At 37.1% G+C, this 18,245-nt stretch overlaps 1 protein-coding gene across 16 annotated transcripts in view; it reads left to right on the forward strand.

The window, feature by feature from the left end:
- DMD (dystrophin) overlaps positions 1-18,245 on the forward strand; it is a 1,198,278-nt gene that overhangs the window by 164,015 nt on the left and 1,016,018 nt on the right. The window contains exons 1-2 of one of the 16 annotated variants that reach the window (XM_030020820.2): positions 12,140-12,146; positions 17,120-17,125. The exons of the other annotated variants lie outside the window; for them this stretch is intronic. The gene's annotated coding sequence lies outside the window, so the exon portion shown is untranslated. Of the gene's footprint in view, positions 1-12,139; positions 12,147-17,119; positions 17,126-18,245 lie in introns of those variants that run through there. 16 annotated transcript variants of the gene reach the window in all.

Here is an 18,245-nt window from a genome sequence, read left to right on the forward strand (position 1 = left end):
TATTTTTATTTATACTGTTAATATTTTAAAGGAATAATTCAATTTTAACTGCAAAATTCTATTTGAAAAGTTATCTAAAACCTTGAATTCTAGGAAGTAAAGCAGTTCATAAGTATCTGTTCCAAATATATGCAGACAGTTTAACCCTAATTCTTACCTTGTTATGCTAATAATAATCCCAGTAAGGATAAGAGACTGAATAGGCACAGAAATGTAACTAGCTTCAGTCCCTTAAAGCTGAAAGACATCATTCTGAGAGATGTAATAGATGCTGATGGAAAAGATAAACCAGCTCAATAAATAGTTTCCGAAGATGCCCAAACCAAGTTTTTATTCTAAGCAGTTTCCTTTCAAGGTTTGTTTTAGACGTAAACTTGGATTACTTCTGAAAAATGGCTGGTTTCCTTTTGTATATGTAATTTGGTAGAATAGTTGCTACCCACACAAAAAATTCTTTAATGAAATAACATCCTCTAGTCAAAAAAACACCCCACGTTTAATTATATATCAGGGATGTGTATTAGCTAGTCCGTATTAAATAATGCTGAAAGCCTGCAGTCCTAACAGCACAGATGGCTGAGTAGCTTCACAATTCTCAATCTTTTTTTTTTAATAAAGTTGTCATACGTTTATTGATGATGCAGTACCTAAATGATATTGGTGCATCATATCTACAGATTTGTTGTAAATCAGTGCAGCAAGTTAACCACCATAATAGTTCTTAATTTTTGAAGGTATTGTATGACAGGTTTTAACATAGGGAGCCAAATTCTGTTGTCTTTCCATACTGGCATGAACTGAATTTATTCACTTAGTTTCACTAAGATGGTTTCAGATGTACTGCAAACAAAGTTAGACAAAATAAGGCCACAATAAATTCTGTATCCACTTCAAATGCAGTTTATAAAGGCTGAATTAATGGCAATGCTTTACGTTTAGAAAAATAGCTATTTAGTAAGTGATTAGTTAAAAGGTTACTATTTTTGGCACTGTTAAATTGTATACATCTGCTTAAAATGCTGTACTTAGCTTTTGGAGGTCTTTGTTTATGAACAGACTACAAAATTTTTCAACACATTCATCATGCACAATTACTCAAATTTCAGTGAATAATTATTAACACATTGAGGATTTGCAAATATTTGTAGTTCTCAATTCATATTTTGAAATTACCAGTACTAATTCCTCATCTCAAAGTCAATTTTGAATTAGTCAGCTTAATATGTATTTCCAGTTATGTTTTCAGAGCTACATTTTAAGCTGTAGAATTCAGTTGGAGTTTTACGCACACAGAAAATACAAAATTGAGGTTTTTACCTTACTCCTTCAGGAACATTTGCAACGGTAAAGCTTGAGTGCCTAAATATTAGTAGTACAAATATTTCATCAAATTGAAGTTTTGAAATGGAGTGAGTAAAATAAAAGAAAAAAATGCTTTATGATGTCAAAAAATGTCACTACTCTCATTTTCTTTTGAAGTTTTGTAAGGAGCTTAGTGTACTTATTTAACTCCTCATTCTAACTGTATTAAGCAACTAATAGAACAGACTGAGCAATTTCATTGTATTAGTTAAATGTAACAATGGTACTCTCTATACAAAGGAGATATAACCTTCGAATCAGTAGATGGTTTCCTTACTTGCTATAAAAGAACAAATTGTATTTTCAGCAATTCCTCTCCTTAATAGCAATTCTATAGATTCACCTATATGGATTCACCTTTTGACTAGAGGTGTTTCCATGCATTTAATTAATGAAGTAGCATAGCCTTACGCAGTCTTTTTTACAACTCTGTTAATAACTATTCATGTAAATTAAGAATAAAATGCCTTTTGTCTAAATTTTAAGTAAAAAAACCCAAACCAAAACAACAAAAACCCAAACAAAAACCCAACATGACTTTTGTACATCTCTCCCACCATCGCAAAAGCATTTTTCACTTCTTTCAGATGTGAGCAAGTGGCTACGAGCAAGCTCTGGGGCCAGTAGCCATCCTGCTTGCTGCTTCAGCAGGTGGGTCACCAGCAGCGATATGAGAAGACCTTCCTAACCTTAGGAAGGGCAGCATACCCAAACTAGAGTCTAGGTCTTCCTCGAGGGTTTCAGGATAGTTAGCTCAGCTTGAATGTAAAGGCGTTGTGAAGAGTGGTGCACTACACCAAAAAGGAGGAAGAGGGGAAAAAAGGGGGAAAATACACAAATCCACACTGCTATGCACCATGTAATTTTGGCCTTTGATTGAAAGTCTGATCAAGTCATTGAAAATAAGTTGAAGACAGACCAGGATTTTTTTTTTTTTTTTTTTTTTGAGATAGTTGAATTGCTTTTAATTTTTTTTTTTTTTTTTTTGAGGGGGGAGATAAAGAACCAAGATTCTTTCATGTACTTCTTTGGGGCTTATCTCTTGGTTTAGCATGTTTCTGTTCATATTATCTTCACTTTATGACTTGCTTGTAAATGTCTGTTGCGTAATCGGTGCAATTTTGGAGCACTCTGGATTCTCTTGGCACCTTTTCCAGGTAAGTGTAGGTTTGGGGAGAGGGGCAGCAGAGATACCAGCATGCCAGCCCACCTTGTAAAGACTGAAAGTGGGTGGACTTGTTCTGGGTACTTGTAAGTTAGCTGTGGTTCAGTGTATATCTGGAATACCTTTTGGGTGGTGAGACTTTTTGTAACGCTGTGCACGGTGGTTTAGATTTGCAGACGCAGAAGTGGCAGAGCCGGCAGTGCTTAACGTGGCTTCTCACAGGAGCAGCAGTTTTTCAGTAAGGTGCAAAATATAAAGCCAGATACACTGTTTTGAAGTGTTAAACGTGGAGGGTTAATACATTTTATGGATTAACACAATATATGCATAAAATGTTCAGGCATTTTCAGTCTTCAGCTAAGTGGTCAGGCATTTTCAAAGAATTTCTGCTGGGATTACATTTGCAGAGTAACCCAAAAGTCCTGATTGGTGTGGCTCATTACTTGAAGTATTTGTTGATAGTTGGCTATTTCATTATGGGTCTCCTATACCTTGTATGTACCTCTTGCAGAAAAATGTAGAGGCACTAATTAATCTCAATGGTTGAGGATAGTTTGTCAAAAATTAGTCAGGGATAGGAAAGAAACACACAATCTACAGCCTTTGTTACAAGTAACAGCTCTCAGAAACGTAGTTCATGCATTTTAACCATCAAGCCTAATTGCAATTTGTAAAGTGAAGATGACAGCTAGTAATAACATTGAAAAAAAAAAAAAAGAAAAAGACAGCTGCAATCGAATATACAGTATAAAAGTTAAAAAGAGCTCCTTAGACATATAGGTTAAAGTTTATGTTCCTAGATTAAATCATGGATTAAGGAACAAGAATCACATCTAATGCTCACTTTAGTGTCATTAGAATTGAAAACGATCTTCATAAGTACTTACAAGCGAGGAGAACACTTCTTGCTTGAAGAGTTTAATAAAAGTCATCAAACATCATTGGATGTATGTGCCATCTTTCAGAAATATGTGGAAAGCTATGTTAGCGTATCAGTAATATAGAGATGTGGCTGCTTGAACACTTGCACAAGTGAAGATCATATGCGTGATTATTTGGCTTCTATCACAACCAATCAGTCACAGAGCACTCTGATGCATCTGAAGGTCAGAACTCACCGCAAAAAACTTCAGTACTTTAAACATATATATCTGTGTGTATATGTGCGTATGTCTGTGTGTTTGAATCGGTTCCTTGGGTAGTCTCTTAAGATACATTTCACTTGACACAAATACTGCAAAATTTGAATATGGATGCATTTGAAAATTCCCTCATGATGATTTTTTTTTTTATTGGTTGTAATTTGCTTCTGAATCACTTTGTTGATGTCTTTGTTTTTGTAGTCTTCTGAATGTGCATAGAAAGTCTGTGTTAATTAACAATCAGTTTGTCTAGCTGAATTCTAATTCTGTAGAATTAAAATTAATTCACCTTCAGTTTTTCATCTTTGTATCATTGTATGGTGTAAGCAAGTGCACAAAATGTTAATACCTGGAATGTTTTTGACAGTAATAATTCATTCTCTAAAACAGCATCTCATCTCAGTAATAATTTATTCTGTAAAGTAATATCTAATCTCAACTCTTAAACTTGTAAAATGCTTACATTTCTGACAAGGCTTGCAGTAAAAATCAAAGGCAACTTTTGAGTGGTTTTCTCTGCTACTCTTACTGCAATCCTAATAACTGTATGTTACTTAAGAAAGTATAGAAACATTTTCAAAGATGTAAAGTTCTATGGAAAATATAAATTAAAAAAATATAATAGCTTGGGAAAGCTATTAAGCTTTACAAACTGATAGCAGGCTATAATTCCATAATTTGCTTATTTCTTAGCATTAGTATTATACTTGCTACAGTTATTTCAATCTATGTTGCTTAGTCTGCCAAAACTGTAAGCCTCACTAATGATAATAATCCAGCAACATGCATCATTTCAAGCAATGGCACTGCTGTTTCCCCTCCTTCCAACCAGGAGGGTGACTTGTTTGCCAAATATCCATGAAATAGGAAAGTAATTTTTTCTTTTATTTTCTTTTTTTTCTGTCCATGCAGTATTTTTTAGCTTTTATTTTTCAAAGTTGAAATATACAGCAGGTTCTTGCACGCGTGTATATTCTAGCAGAGCCCTAAACTATGGGAGTGCTGTGGGGAATGTCTTGACAGTGCAGTACATTGAACAGTAGGTGTATATCTGTTCCATTTTAAACCAAAAACCAGCCAACCCTTAAATGTTTGCCTTAAATCAAGTCCATTTAAATAAATCACCAGCTAAAAGGAAGGTGAATTAAGTTAACTGTTTCTGTTTCCAAGACTATAAACTTTTTCAACTTTTAAAATACTTAAGTTCTGACGATAAACTGTCATACAGGTTGGTTGAATGTCATGTCATTAGAGTCATTCTCATATTTTGTGTGAGGTTTATGTGGTAGAAGCCAATGATGACAAATATTACAAAAAATATAGCAAAGAGCATTAAGCCAATTAAAATAAGAACAGCTAGTGTGTGTCCCTCTGACTGATTATTCACTCTTCACAGTGAATCTGGAAATCTCAAATATCCATCTAATTGTGTGTAAAGATTTAAACAACTTTGTGAATGAAAACATGTCTCATACCTTACAGTTTTATCATACAGTGTTAATGCATTTCTATAGAGACAAATTTGAAAATTAAGTCATATTGCCATTTACTGTAATGATTTTACTAAGTGCAATTCCCTGCTTTTTTCTTGAAGATAATTTAAGCCACATAAAAGTATAGTCATAGTTTTAAAATTTTGTATTCATATGGCTACTGTATCCTGCTTCTTCCCCTGCCTCAATAAATGGTTCTTTGATTATTTTTGCTGTTAGCACTGGAAATTATTTTCTCATGACAGTACCTAGCTTCATGGGGAAATGGGAAATGTTGATTAAGTTTTTCTACATTTAAGTTAGTAGACAGGCTCCCTTTGTTTAGTCCAAAAGTTTAGTCTGTGTTCTGGGTAGTTCCTTACAATGTATAAAACCTAGCAGGAGGCAAATATCTGCGTTTTATTCTATTACGTAATAGCTGCATGCCCAATAATTATATGAACAAACACAATTTAGAAGCTATCTTAAGCTTTCTTCATAACTTTGAGTATTACATTTGAGTATGGTTTGAACAGAAATAATTAAAATAAGATGAGTTTTTATGCACAGTGGTCTCCTTAGGTGTTAAACAATTTAATATGGAGAACTGTGTATTCCCAAAGTTCCTTCTCCATTCATGACTGAACTGTGAATGGAGGAAGAACGTCCAAGACTTGAAATGCACTTCATTTCCTTTTTACTGGGAAAATAAAATAGAAATGAAGAAGAGAATTTTAAGAGTTCCATTTGCATTGATTGAAGTGTGACAGTCATGTCAATTTGACCTTTGTAGATTCTTTTGTATTAATTAGAAATCTTTTCCATGTGACTTTTATTACTCCAGCTGCCTGTCCCATGATTTTCTACTTGTTCCATTTTAAGAATGGCAGTAATTTAATTTTCAAAACTAGTATTTGGTTACAAACTCTCTGGATTCTGCTGTGATGTTAGGTGGAGCCTGAATGTCAAAGAAGCGTTATTTCTGATGGCTAATTAGATATCCAAGTGATTTAACCTCTGTGTGTCATTGTCATCAAGCTGATGATCCTGATGAAGAATGCCTGACAATTAGTGATGTAGAAATACCAAAATAACATAGACGTTATTTATGTGGTTGCTAAATTAGTTGTTAGGCATTGCAAATATTAGAGGAGTAGCCAGCTCATTCCTCACTTCTCAAAATTCTCAAAAATATACTTTCTTTTTGGTCCTTGTGTTGGCCAAAGGATACTTCTTTTGTGAGTAAAGTAAAAGGAACAAAATACAGAACTCATTCTAATTTTCTTAATCCTGATCCACACTGAATTAGCCTAAAGGTCCATCTAGCCATCATGTGAAACAAGAATCCTGTACATAGGAGATAATACCTCACAGCTTCTGGCTATCAGTAATTAGTTGGTACTGAAGCCAAGCGCTGCCTCAGGATACTTGTGTTCAGATCCACCTGAATGCCTTTCCACCATCAATTTTTATAAATCCTCTTTAATCCATTAACACATTTGGCCTAAGGATTTTGTAAGCCTGGGAGTTCCATAGCGCAAGTGCGAACCATATAGAGAACGGGTAACCAGATTCAAATTTTGGTGTGTGAAAACATAAAAGAAATTAAAGGAGGTGTATTATTAATAAATTAAAGGAGTTTGAAGAAAATAGGAATTACACTTGATCTGGGCAGGGGAAGAGGAAACGTTCTCTAATGGTGGACACATTGAAATGTTCTGTATAGTGCTATCTGAACTTCCTGATAAATAATGAATAAGGTACTTTTTTGATCCATTCTAAACCAACATGCTCTTATTTCGGTGAGTTTCCCCTGGTTCCTGTACAGCAAGTTTTTAAAAGAAATTCCACCCTTTCATGCTTTTCATGTCTCCATCTTATCTCCCTTGAGAGCCTTCTCTCCACACTGAAGTGTCCCAGCTCTTTGAGTATCTGCTTATAAAGCAGCAGCTCCATCCCCTTGATTGTCTCCGCTTGCCCTTTTCTAAGTCTGCTGCATCCTCCTGGAGATGGGGAGACCAGAACGGCATGCAGCCCTTCAGGTGTGGGCACATCAGACCTTCATGTGAACAAAATGACCCCTTCTGTTTTGTTCACAGCACATGTGGGAATGCCCCCATGTTGGGTGGCTTTTTTTTATGTGCTTTCTGCATTGAGATGATGATTTCACAGCACTGTCAATGATGACTCCAGGACCTCTTTTATAGTTGCCTGTTCTGGACGCAGCCTTATCTTGGCACTGTTTAGAACACTTTCCCTGGATGCAGCATTTCATCTTCAATGTCAATAGCCGTCTTTTTGCTGGTTTTCTCAGTTTTGTGAGGGCTTCCAAGACTTCTTCACCACTGGATGATGTTCCAGGCATTTCATGGCCTGAAAGAGCCTTCTGCTTCTGCCTGGAGGTCCCAGCTGTTGCCTTGTCTTCGTCCTGAAAAGTCTGTTAAGCCTTACCCTTTCCTAGGTATTCTTTAAGCTGCTTTCCATCTGTAAACAAATTGTTCCTCCAGTCCCATAGAAATTTAGCTCCTTTGATAATCTTGGGCATGGAACGATGTCAAGGGCTTTGCTGGAACACATGTATACGATGTCCCCCGGGTTCCCTTTACACGCACCTCCTGACAGCATCACTTAACTCCAGCAGGTCGCAGGCTGAATTTCCCTTGACTGTAAAGTCAGCCTGACTCATTCCCAGTTTATCCACGTGTCCAGTGATCTTACTCTTTGTAACAGACACTTCCATCTTGACAGGAGTGGAAGTCAAATATGCTAGTCTATAGTTCCCAGGATCCTCTCTGGAGCCCTTTTTATGGGTTCTACACTGGCAACCCACCACCACGCCGGCTCAGCTGCCATTGGTAATGACAGGTTATGTGCCTTGGCCAGCTATTTTTCAATTTCTTATTGGGATTCCTTCAGAAGTCTGAGCAAGCCTACCGGCCCTGGTGACTTATTGCCATATAACTTACTAATATGGCCTAATACTTTCTCTCTGTTTATATCAACTTGATGCAATTCCTGTGATGTACCTGCTACAAAGAATGTATCAGGAGTGGGAATCTCCTCAGAGTCTTCAGCAATAAAGACCGATCCAAAGTTCAGTGTCTCTGCAGCGGCCTAGTAATCCCTCAGCACCAGTCCACCAGCTTTGCTATCTGGCTTCCTGCTTCTTACGTACTTTTTACTACTGATTTGTGTAACCTATGCAAGGATGCAAATTCTCCTCAAATTCTTTTTCAGCCCTCTTAATTTACTGCTTACGTTTCAGCAATGGTGTTGAAGCGGCTGAAAGGTTTGCCCTTGCTCTGTTGTTTAATATTGCACTTCTGCTTGTCAGCTGACATTGTCGGTGGTCTAATTTGCTTTTCTTATTTTTTGGGTTGTGCGGTTACTGAGAGGCATACTCAATCTTAGCTCCATTTTGGGTATGTGGTTTATTTCATTCAGCTTGATGCAGCTGTTTGAGATTATGGAATTGAACCACTAGAGAATTGCAAAGTAATAAAGCTGTTATAACAGTAAAGTAAGTAATTCATGTGGAATTCACTTTTTATACTAAGTTTACTTTTTAGCTGTTCTGAAGTTTGACTGTATTTGTTGGATATTCAAAGTGGTTGTAGCTTAAGATATTCTAGTAGCTGTCAAGGCCACAATGTAATAGTCTGAGCTTCTTGGGTGAGATTTTATCAGTAGTTTTTGGAGATGTAGCCTCATTTCCTCTCTCTTTCCTCCCCCAATAAGCTATCCATGTATTTTCACATTTGTTTAACATATATTTTGTGTTTCTATTTAAAATATTACTTTTGGCAGGTTCCTACTGAGAAGCTGCTGCTTTAGACTGATCGTTGGAAAAACTTACTGAATGGGATATAAATGCAGTTAGAATTAGCTCTCCTCCTTATGCACATAATTCTGGTTCCTGCAAAACAAAAGCCTTGTCAAACCTTGTCAAACAAAGGCTGTGTAGAAGAACAAGTTGTTTGTTTGCCATGTGCGTGCATTGTATGGCATTCCCCTTCCCATCTCATTTTGCCATTGTTCAATTAAATGTTTATTCTGAATTTACCAGAGGTATGAAAATTCACTAATAAAATTCATACGCTTTCTCTTTTTAAGTTTGTCTTCTTGTGCCTGTTATAAACTGAAGAAATAGAGTTGTCTTGGAAAGCATCCATTAAATCCTAATCTATTTCGAAGTTTGATTTCAAAGGTTTAGAACACCTCATTATTTTTATCTGACTTCAGTAGTGTTTGTGCATGCTCAGATCTTTCAAATTACAATGCGTGTCCTTTTTTTATGCCTCTATTATTACTTTATTAAAAATACCTATACGTTTCAACATAAGTACATGCAAACAAAGCAGTAAATTGACAACTACTTCCTAGTGGAAATCAGTAGATATAAGACCTATTTCCAGAATTGAAACTTCTGTGATGCACATTTTGAATATTGTGAAATAAACATAATGGATGGGGAGACTCTGGGATGTGTAGTGAAGGAGGAATTGCCTGGAACATTGCCTCACTCTGTGACGGGAGACATTTTTCTGGGGTCTGATAGGAGCGGTTTGGGTTCACAGGGGGAGCGGAGGGCAGCGTCTCTCTCGGTGATGTGTTTTTCCTTCCTTCCCTCCCTTGCCGGCTTGTGTGTTTTCTACCCTGTACAGCCCTGAATGTTTTCAATTGGTCTTTTGTACAATCCTCCAAGGTAGAAGCTAAAACTTCAGTTCCAAAATCTATTCACTTCTGTTTCTCTGTTAGGATGGATGTGATCAAAATATCTATGCGGTTTGATTAAGGTGCCTCTAGAAGGCATTAGGCTACAAAGAAAATTACTCTTCTTTACTGTTGCAAAAACATTGGAATAGAATAACAATATGTTTCTTGAATGTAGTTTATGATGTTGTGAAATGTCACACTTGCCTTGAGTTGTCTAGACTGGGAAAGAACAGCTGTAAAAAGAATGACAAATAGATGTTTTTCTTCTTTTTCTGTACTGAATCTATATTAAGGAGATGCAGCTCCTCTCAGTAGAGCTGATGAGTTGGCACTGAATTGAAATAAAAATCAATGTTTATAATAGGTAACTGTCCTAACATCAATACTAATATTTCTTAGTCTTCACTTAATGTTATAGATATGAAATCCTTCACTGCAAGCAGTTCTGAATGATGTATGAAATGAAAAATCCCTGATCGATGCACAGAATACATACAGGCAGCAAATGTGTTAGTTATCTCACCTGTTCATGTCTGGTGCAGGCAGAAAATCCTAGTTTCAGTTGCGAGGGCATGAGATCCGCATGAAATAAATAAATAATCTATGTTGCTATTGCAAATATTTTTGTAACTTCGTTAGATAATGCCCACTTAATGAGAAGATTAACAGTACTCATCTTAAATCAAATTTTAATAAGTGTTTCACTAGTGCTTCAATTATTCTGATGTGGACTAATAATTTCAATGAGATGTTACAAAATCTAATGATGTTACCTTTCTAGAAATTGCTCTCCCCTTTACTTTTCCCCCTTCACCAGCATGGAGAAATACCTCAATATATGGATAAGGGAATTATGTATCTCCTCTTTTTGCCTTGCTATTTCTATGTTCCTGTTCCTTTTATTTTTACCAATTCTTTCTACTCCACCCTCCCAAGATAACTTTAAGATGTTGCGCTTTATCCTCACGTGTGAACGAACTCTGTGTCCAGCCCCAAACCGAGAATTCAGATTTAACAGATGCCAATGCATTAATGCCAGGTAGATGGGGTTGGGATAGGATTCCTTACTACTTTCAGTTAGTTCCTTAGACACCTTAAAAATAATCTGAGAAGTATCTGCAGAGTTGTAAATGTATGTTTAATAATACATAGCAAAGTATGTTGTTCCAGTGTTACCATAGACTTTAAAATGTTCGTAAGTGGGACCTATGCCTGACTGCTTAAAAATAAATGCATCCTGTACCTTCTCCATATATCGTAGGCTTCCTACTTCTGAACGCAGTACTTGACAGACAGATATTGGACCAGAAACCAATGCTACGCACTGTTTAACTTGATAGGCAAGGATGGTACGTCACCTAAAGAGCTTCTCCTGTCTACAATGACATAATTTCTACATCTTATAATGCCTGTTCCATATAATGATACTTTTTTCCCCCACTGGTTTCGGGGGAAAAAAGGGTTGGAACTATTGGTGGCTCTGGGCACATTGCTGAATTCTAACTTTAATACATTTAGTCTTAAAAATACTAAAAAGTTAATTGTCTTTGTAATGGTGGTCACCATGTCTGAGATGAAGAATAAAACTGATTTCTATTGTGCTCTCATTTTTCAATATATTAGTAAAAAAAAAAAAGAGGCAAACACCTTCCACACACACATTCTTCCCATTCGAATGTTTTTTCTTTGGGCTAGGGGCTGAACAGTTACTTCCCAACTAAAGCTATTAAATGAAAAAATAGAAGCTTCAAAAAGAATCTGAAGGAAGAGCAGTCTACAATAAACATTATAGCTTGTTGCAAGGTGTTGCTTATGAGCTGTCTAGAAATGCAATGATGTTCTTTTTCCTTTCAAGAATGCTTGATATTATAGAGGGTAGGGGACGCACATTTAACATGCTTTGTAATCCAGGTTTTTTAGCAAGTGCTGGTATTTAGACTTTTATCTAATTACTGTATTATCCTTCACCTGTATGAAACAGTAGCAGTTTTCCCAAATGTGGGGTAATACGAGACAATCACGTTTCATATACCAATCAATTAAACACTCAGACCCTAACGGTTATTTTTGAAAATTTAAGATTTTTCAGTCACTTGTACAATCGAGCCACTACAAACAGTATAAAGTAGCTGTGAAATGGGAAGGGGTTTAGAGGAATTAAATTCTACTCTATTAGCTTTTTTCCTCCCTCCAATTGATCAATATCAACAGGGGCTTTTTAAATGCTTTATCTTGCTCTCTGACTATCCTTTCTTTTCTCCCCTTGAGAGAGGGGGATGCTTGGGGATGGTGAGAGGAAGCCGAGACCTGACAACGTACAATCTGTAATAGTTCTCTGTGAATGAAATAAATCACAACTTTGATTTAGACACATTCATCCTTACTTTGGCTACTTCAGGTGAAGTGAAAACAGGAGTGGAAAACACTGATCACTTGCCTTTAATTTATACAGCTGTTCTTGAAGGCATGTTTTCTTTTCTTTCAAAGTTTTGCGAATGGTGTATAATAAGGTGAAGCCTAGCTGTGGGCCAGTAAATGTTATCAGCTTTGCTATGACAGTATCTTCACTGTAAGAACAGGGTGCATGTATTGTAAACAATTGCATATTAACACCTTGGTCTTATTAATTGCAAACTTCTCTGATATATGTCTCAGTGGCAGCTTCTACTAATTAACTCAGACACTAATTGGGTCAGATGAAATAAAGTAGACAGCAGTCACTCAAGCAGACTAGAACAGCCTGTTCTCTAATTGCTTTTGACAGAGGAACAAAAAAGGAACTTGAAATATTAAAGACTAGCGCTAGCCACCACTGTGTACGTAGCATGGTTATTTGTAATGAATATTTTAATACAAACTGAAACGAATGTTGTTCCACCACATATGGTGAACCCATCTTCCTCTGTCTGTATTCTGCATGTGTGTGACATGAATTTTGATGGCCTGTAACCATGTAAAGCATTTGTCTGATTTTTTTCATATGAGCAAATCAGAAAATCTGGGAGAAAATACATAAAAATCAAAGCGGTTCCAAGCTTTGCAACTATGTATCACTAGGTGGCATTTGCTGAAAACAGTACAGCAATTTCATTTTTACATCAGGAGCTTGTGCGAAACACTAGGTACTAGTGTCGTATTTTAGACTCTGATTACCTATTTCAAATCCTGATGCTTCTTTCAGCTTCATTTGTTATTAGTCGACAGTCTATCATTCAGAAAGTTTGTGGGCTCCTATTTTCCCTTTTTGATATATGCTGCTTTGACTGGCTCATGAATAAACCTTACTATCCTTGGTCTCTTATCCTTTATTGTTCGTATTTGAACATAAATAGAAACCTAGATGGTAAAAATCTCCAGCTAAGGAAAGACACGGTCAGTCTATCAGTAAGCATTTATCTTCTGTTTTCCAAACAAAACAAAAATAATTGTGTATTCTTCATAAAAGTTATAAATATGAAAATTGTGGGTAATTTTGTCTGGTTACATAACCTTGAATTTTTTATTTTTAATAGTTTTTCTGCGTTATAATAATACTCCCACGCAGTGCCTCTGTCACAGCTTACTGTGAGGTAGCCTGCTGCTCAACTAAATGCTGATCTGCCTTCCCAAGTTTAAAAACCACAGACAAACAAAACCCCAAGAAACCTACAGCCTCTGTGTCCTGGCAAGCAAAGTTTGCTGTTGGCCACAGCTCCTTTATCACAGTTTTCCTCCTCACAACGCATATGACAACTTTTCTGGTGAAAAACCATAAAGGCTAGAGCCATTTAAAGTTTTTCAAAAATAAGTTTCTTATTTTGTGGGGAATTTTTTTTTTTTTTTTTTTTTGGTGACATTGCTGAAATACAGGATCTGCCAGTGCTGCTGTTTTCTGGTATGTAACTTTTCCCACAGCAGTGACAGGAACATTTATAACGCTGGGGTTCGCTTCGAGCCGGCTTGGTAACAGCAGCCGAGGTGAGAGCACTTGCTTTCACTTTGAATTAGTTTCAGCAGTTCTCAGTTCACTGGTACAGAGGAGTAACAACGCTTATTACGGGTTGTCACTAAATGCGCTGTGTACACAAACCAATTTTATTAGTCTTTAACTGATGAGGATTTTCCCGGTGCTGGCTGTATGTTAGGGCTCGCAGAGGGACTGCTGCTGCCGTGCTACCTGCTCGGGCTTATCAATCTGTCCTAACGCTGCAGTCCTTCCTCCGCAAGGAGCAGTGTCTGAAAATACGTATGTGCTCTGAGGAGGGGAGAAAAAAGCGGATACTGATTCCCTCTTTCTTCTGCTAACAATTCCCATTTTCTCTGGGAAGGGACAAAAATGGGTTAAAAGTAAGAGCATCTGCAACCAGAGTTAATACAGTCAAGACATATTTAATCTGTTTATCACATCTAGTCGCTCCTTCAAACAAGTTCAACCTATTTTTTTTAAAAAGTCAGTTAGGTTCTACCCTTTTGTCCAAGTCAGGCCAACAACCAGAGATGGGGCTGAGCAGCAAATGTTGCTTCCTTACTCCGAGCAGAGTGTGATCTCTGCTAACCAACCTTACAAGTCCTTAGTTGTCTTTGGGAGATGAATGGATCGAAGTATCTTTCATCAGTTGTGGTGAAAATTGCAGCTTTGGGCTGTGGAGTTACAATAGGGTTTATCTATAATAATAATAATAATCATCATCATAAAAGTAGTAGTAAATCTATGTGGCAAAAGGCATACCTGTTGATTTTATGCAACATTGCATGATGGGTCAGCAGCATTTAACTTGTGCTTCCCTAATTTGTAAAGAAGAAGAGAAATAAAAATTGCTGTTCAAAATAATCCATCAAGAAATAGTAAGGTATTTTCCCCAAATATACTCATCTGACAAGATGAAGAGTATCTGTCAACTCCTCCTACTCCTCTTTCAATATTTTGGTCATATTGGTAACCTTCCCCAAATTTTCCGTGAACGTTTAATGAATTTAGTATAGTTTATAGCACTGAGCAGACTTATCCTGCAAATGCATTTTGTTGCTTTTAACAAAAAAATGCTTTTAAATCATCTTTATGGGTATTTTTTTAAGGTACTTCAATGTACTGGCAACATGATTTCATTGGTGTCTGACTGCCAAAAAGTTGATAATATAGTTAAATCATACAATATTCTGCAAGTTCCAGAAAGCTGCAGTGGTTTCAGCTGGTATAGCACTTCTGACCAACATGTTACCTCATTTTAACATGTAATATATCATCTACAGTATTTAGAAAATACTGTTATAATGATGGTATGATGCTAAAATAGCATGTGCTTCTATTAATATGTTATTAAGCCTACTCTTCATTTGTCAATATGTTGATATGACATTGAAAAATAGATAATAAAGGGGACACTGCTCATGCACAGCTGAATATCCAAATGAATAATTATATATTTCCATGTAAATATAACTTAAGTCATAAGCTGAACTCCTTCCCTTTTGAGCACCAGCTTCTCAGGCAGAGATAGGTTTGTTCTTTAATTTTGAGAAGTGATTTATCTTTTGCAGAGAAATCTGATGGATGGAAACACTGGGGCTTTTTAGGTTGCATTTTAGGAGTGATTTCCCTTTGGGAAAAACGTCCTGGATCCAAAATAATTGCTCATTAGAAAACCAACAAACAAAACCAGTAAAGCTTGTGTTTGCAAAGCTGTCAATAACTAGAAGACCAGGGTGTTTTTGGTAGAGTGTGGTTCAACATTCTTTCAAGTCCTTACTCTTGAAAGCCTAAGGCAAGGTGGGTCACCAACGTTTGAGGCGGGTGTCCTGGCAGTCAGTGGGGTATGACATAAGATGGGAGAAGAAAGCACTGCTACTCCATTCCCATGCCCTTACCCCACTGATGACAAGAGACATGAAATCAGGGCCCTCTTCCAAAGAGTACTTACCTCCTATACAAAATCAAAAGGAAGGAAGTCTTAGGAAGATTTTCGGGGGGGGGGGGGGGGGTATGGGGGAAGTGGCTTTTTTCTTTTTCTGTCCATTGATGCTTTCTCTGGTTTGGGTTTTTTTTCGGGGGTGGTAGGGTTTTTTTTGGTTTTGGTTTGTTTTTTTTTTTTCAACCTATACAGCTAAGTCATTAGCTACTCCACTTAACAGCCAGCCAGCAATAACACAACGACCAGCCCATGGGGCCCTTCAGGAAGGTTACTGCCTATTAGCAGTTCTGCTCCTTCCTCCTGCGTCAAATCCATAGACGTGGAGAAGTACAATCAGTTCCCAAAGTGTGTTTGCATGTGGTAGACCAGAGGAGGACTAGGCCAACTGCTGGGAATACCATTACCAATGTATGAATTGGAGCTGAATAGCCCATGTTGTGTATACTTAAAATGTTCTGGAAATGTGAACTGAAATTCTGTTTATTTTATTATTTTTATTTTTAAAAAATTGCATTGGAATTGTGCTCCTGCTTTTGTCTTGGGAGTTGTACCTGCTACAATTTATTTAGGGGAAAGGGCTGAGAAATGACGGGGGCGGGGGGTGATGTTGTTAACAAACATGCAGCAAATTACATGAATTTGTTCAAACCTAGATCTATGTATACTTTTCACAGCTGCCCATTATTGTTTTAGGGATCATATGTAGCTTGTTTGCATTATCCTGGTATTTTTGGCTGCTAGTCAATTTATTTTTTTTTTTTTGGAAGTGGTTAATGGCCTGGAGAGGCAGACCACACTGTGCTGGTTTGCTGCACATGTTTGGGTAGTTCTTTTGTTCAAATCCACTGCTTCCCTCTATATGATCTTCTAGCTACCAGATATCACAACCAATGCCTCATTCCTTTTTCTTTCCAGAAAGAAAGTGTTCGTCTCTGCCTTTTCCCATCCCACTTCTACTTCTCCATAAGTCTTTTTCCCTTTTTCCCCCCAAACCAGGGAAAAGGTGTTTCACTCCTGTTCTGTCTTCCACCCCACCCCTTCCTTATTTTTTGTTTATTGTTGTTTTCTTTTCTTCTCTTTCCTTCTGTTCCAGGCTGGCACTCCATTGTGTTCTCTATCCTTTGTGCCATTCCTGCTCATTTTCTACCCCATGACGTCCATACTTACTCATCCTCAAAAGCACTCTGTAGTTTTTCCCTAAATAGCTAATTAGGCAAAGTTAGGTCGGAAGAATGAGACCTTACATAAACACTTGTAATGCCTTAAAGAATTAAAAAAAGAGAAAAGTCAGGAAGCAGTTTCCTGTAAACATTCATAATGAGAAAACAATTCCACCTAACATAATGAAATGAGAAAAATAAAAGGCTCTCTCAGCCTGGGGTTCAGTCTAGGCCTATGGTGTCCATAGAAATCCTGTAGGTTGGGTCTTACAGCCATTCTTTCTTTTGTCCCCGGAGCAGCAAAAGGAATCCCTCTCTCTCAGTTCCTGTATTTGAAGGAGGGGATGGGGGGGAGCAGAGTTGAGATTAAGTCTTTTCAGTATAGTAATACCCCTGCTCCTTTCCTAAATTTGCCTTGAATCTTCCCAAATGTCCTCGGAAAATGTTGATATACTATTTCTCAGAGGATTGAGTTGTACTTTTTTTTCTTTAGATATTAATGAGGGTTTTCTGGATGCTGAAGTCTCCCATTTCTGCTGAGCTTTTGAATAGGTTCATCAGTGTTTTGAGAAGCCTGAGATGGTCTGATTATGGTGATTTGATACAGGTTCCACAGTAAAGTCTCAAGAGGTAGCACAGGGAACAGGGAGTTTTAACAGTATTCAGATAAAGTCAACACACTGCTCATCAGTATATTTATAGAAGATGGACAAAGAACTGCATGTTACCTATTGCCTTACAAGAGCAATAGACTTAAAATCATCGGTTGTCTGTCAAAGCAGTCTATTGTATTTCCTGTCAGCTTGTGAATGTCTTGGATGACCTCAATGACTAAAAATCAAAGCTAGTCCACTCAAATATCATTCAGTCATTTTATTGCATTGATTTCTTCTTCCCCCCTCAGATAAGCAAGAATGGGAAGGGAACATTTCTCAGCAGTTGTAGTTACTGGCAGAGTATTGTAACAATGTGCTGGAAATCTCTAAGAATAGTGAGTCGATGGAGCCAGAGTATCAATAATGTGTCTATCTGTGGCCTCTTTTGTTCCTTGTGCTCCCCCCATTGCTGGTACTCACTTCCACTCACTGAAACAAATCCTCGCCTTTTCTAAATCTGCATTGTTTGGCTGCTAGAAAATCAAACGGCAATTTTGATGGCTTTATTCTCTAAAGTGCAGTGTTCCGATGAACCTGCAGTTGCCATGACTGAAGGAATTGACACCTGCCTTAACCATTGTTTCAAAGTTTCCAGCTAGTATATAGGAATTCTTTTTTCTTTGGGGCTTCTTTGTTTGTTTGTTTGTTGGGATTTTTTTTGTTTGGTTTGGTTTTTTTTTTTTT

This window comes from Aquila chrysaetos, chromosome 7 (genome assembly GCF_900496995.4).
Source record: "Aquila chrysaetos chrysaetos chromosome 7, bAquChr1.4, whole genome shotgun sequence".
Taxonomy (NCBI): Eukaryota; Metazoa; Chordata; class Aves; order Accipitriformes; family Accipitridae; genus Aquila; species Aquila chrysaetos.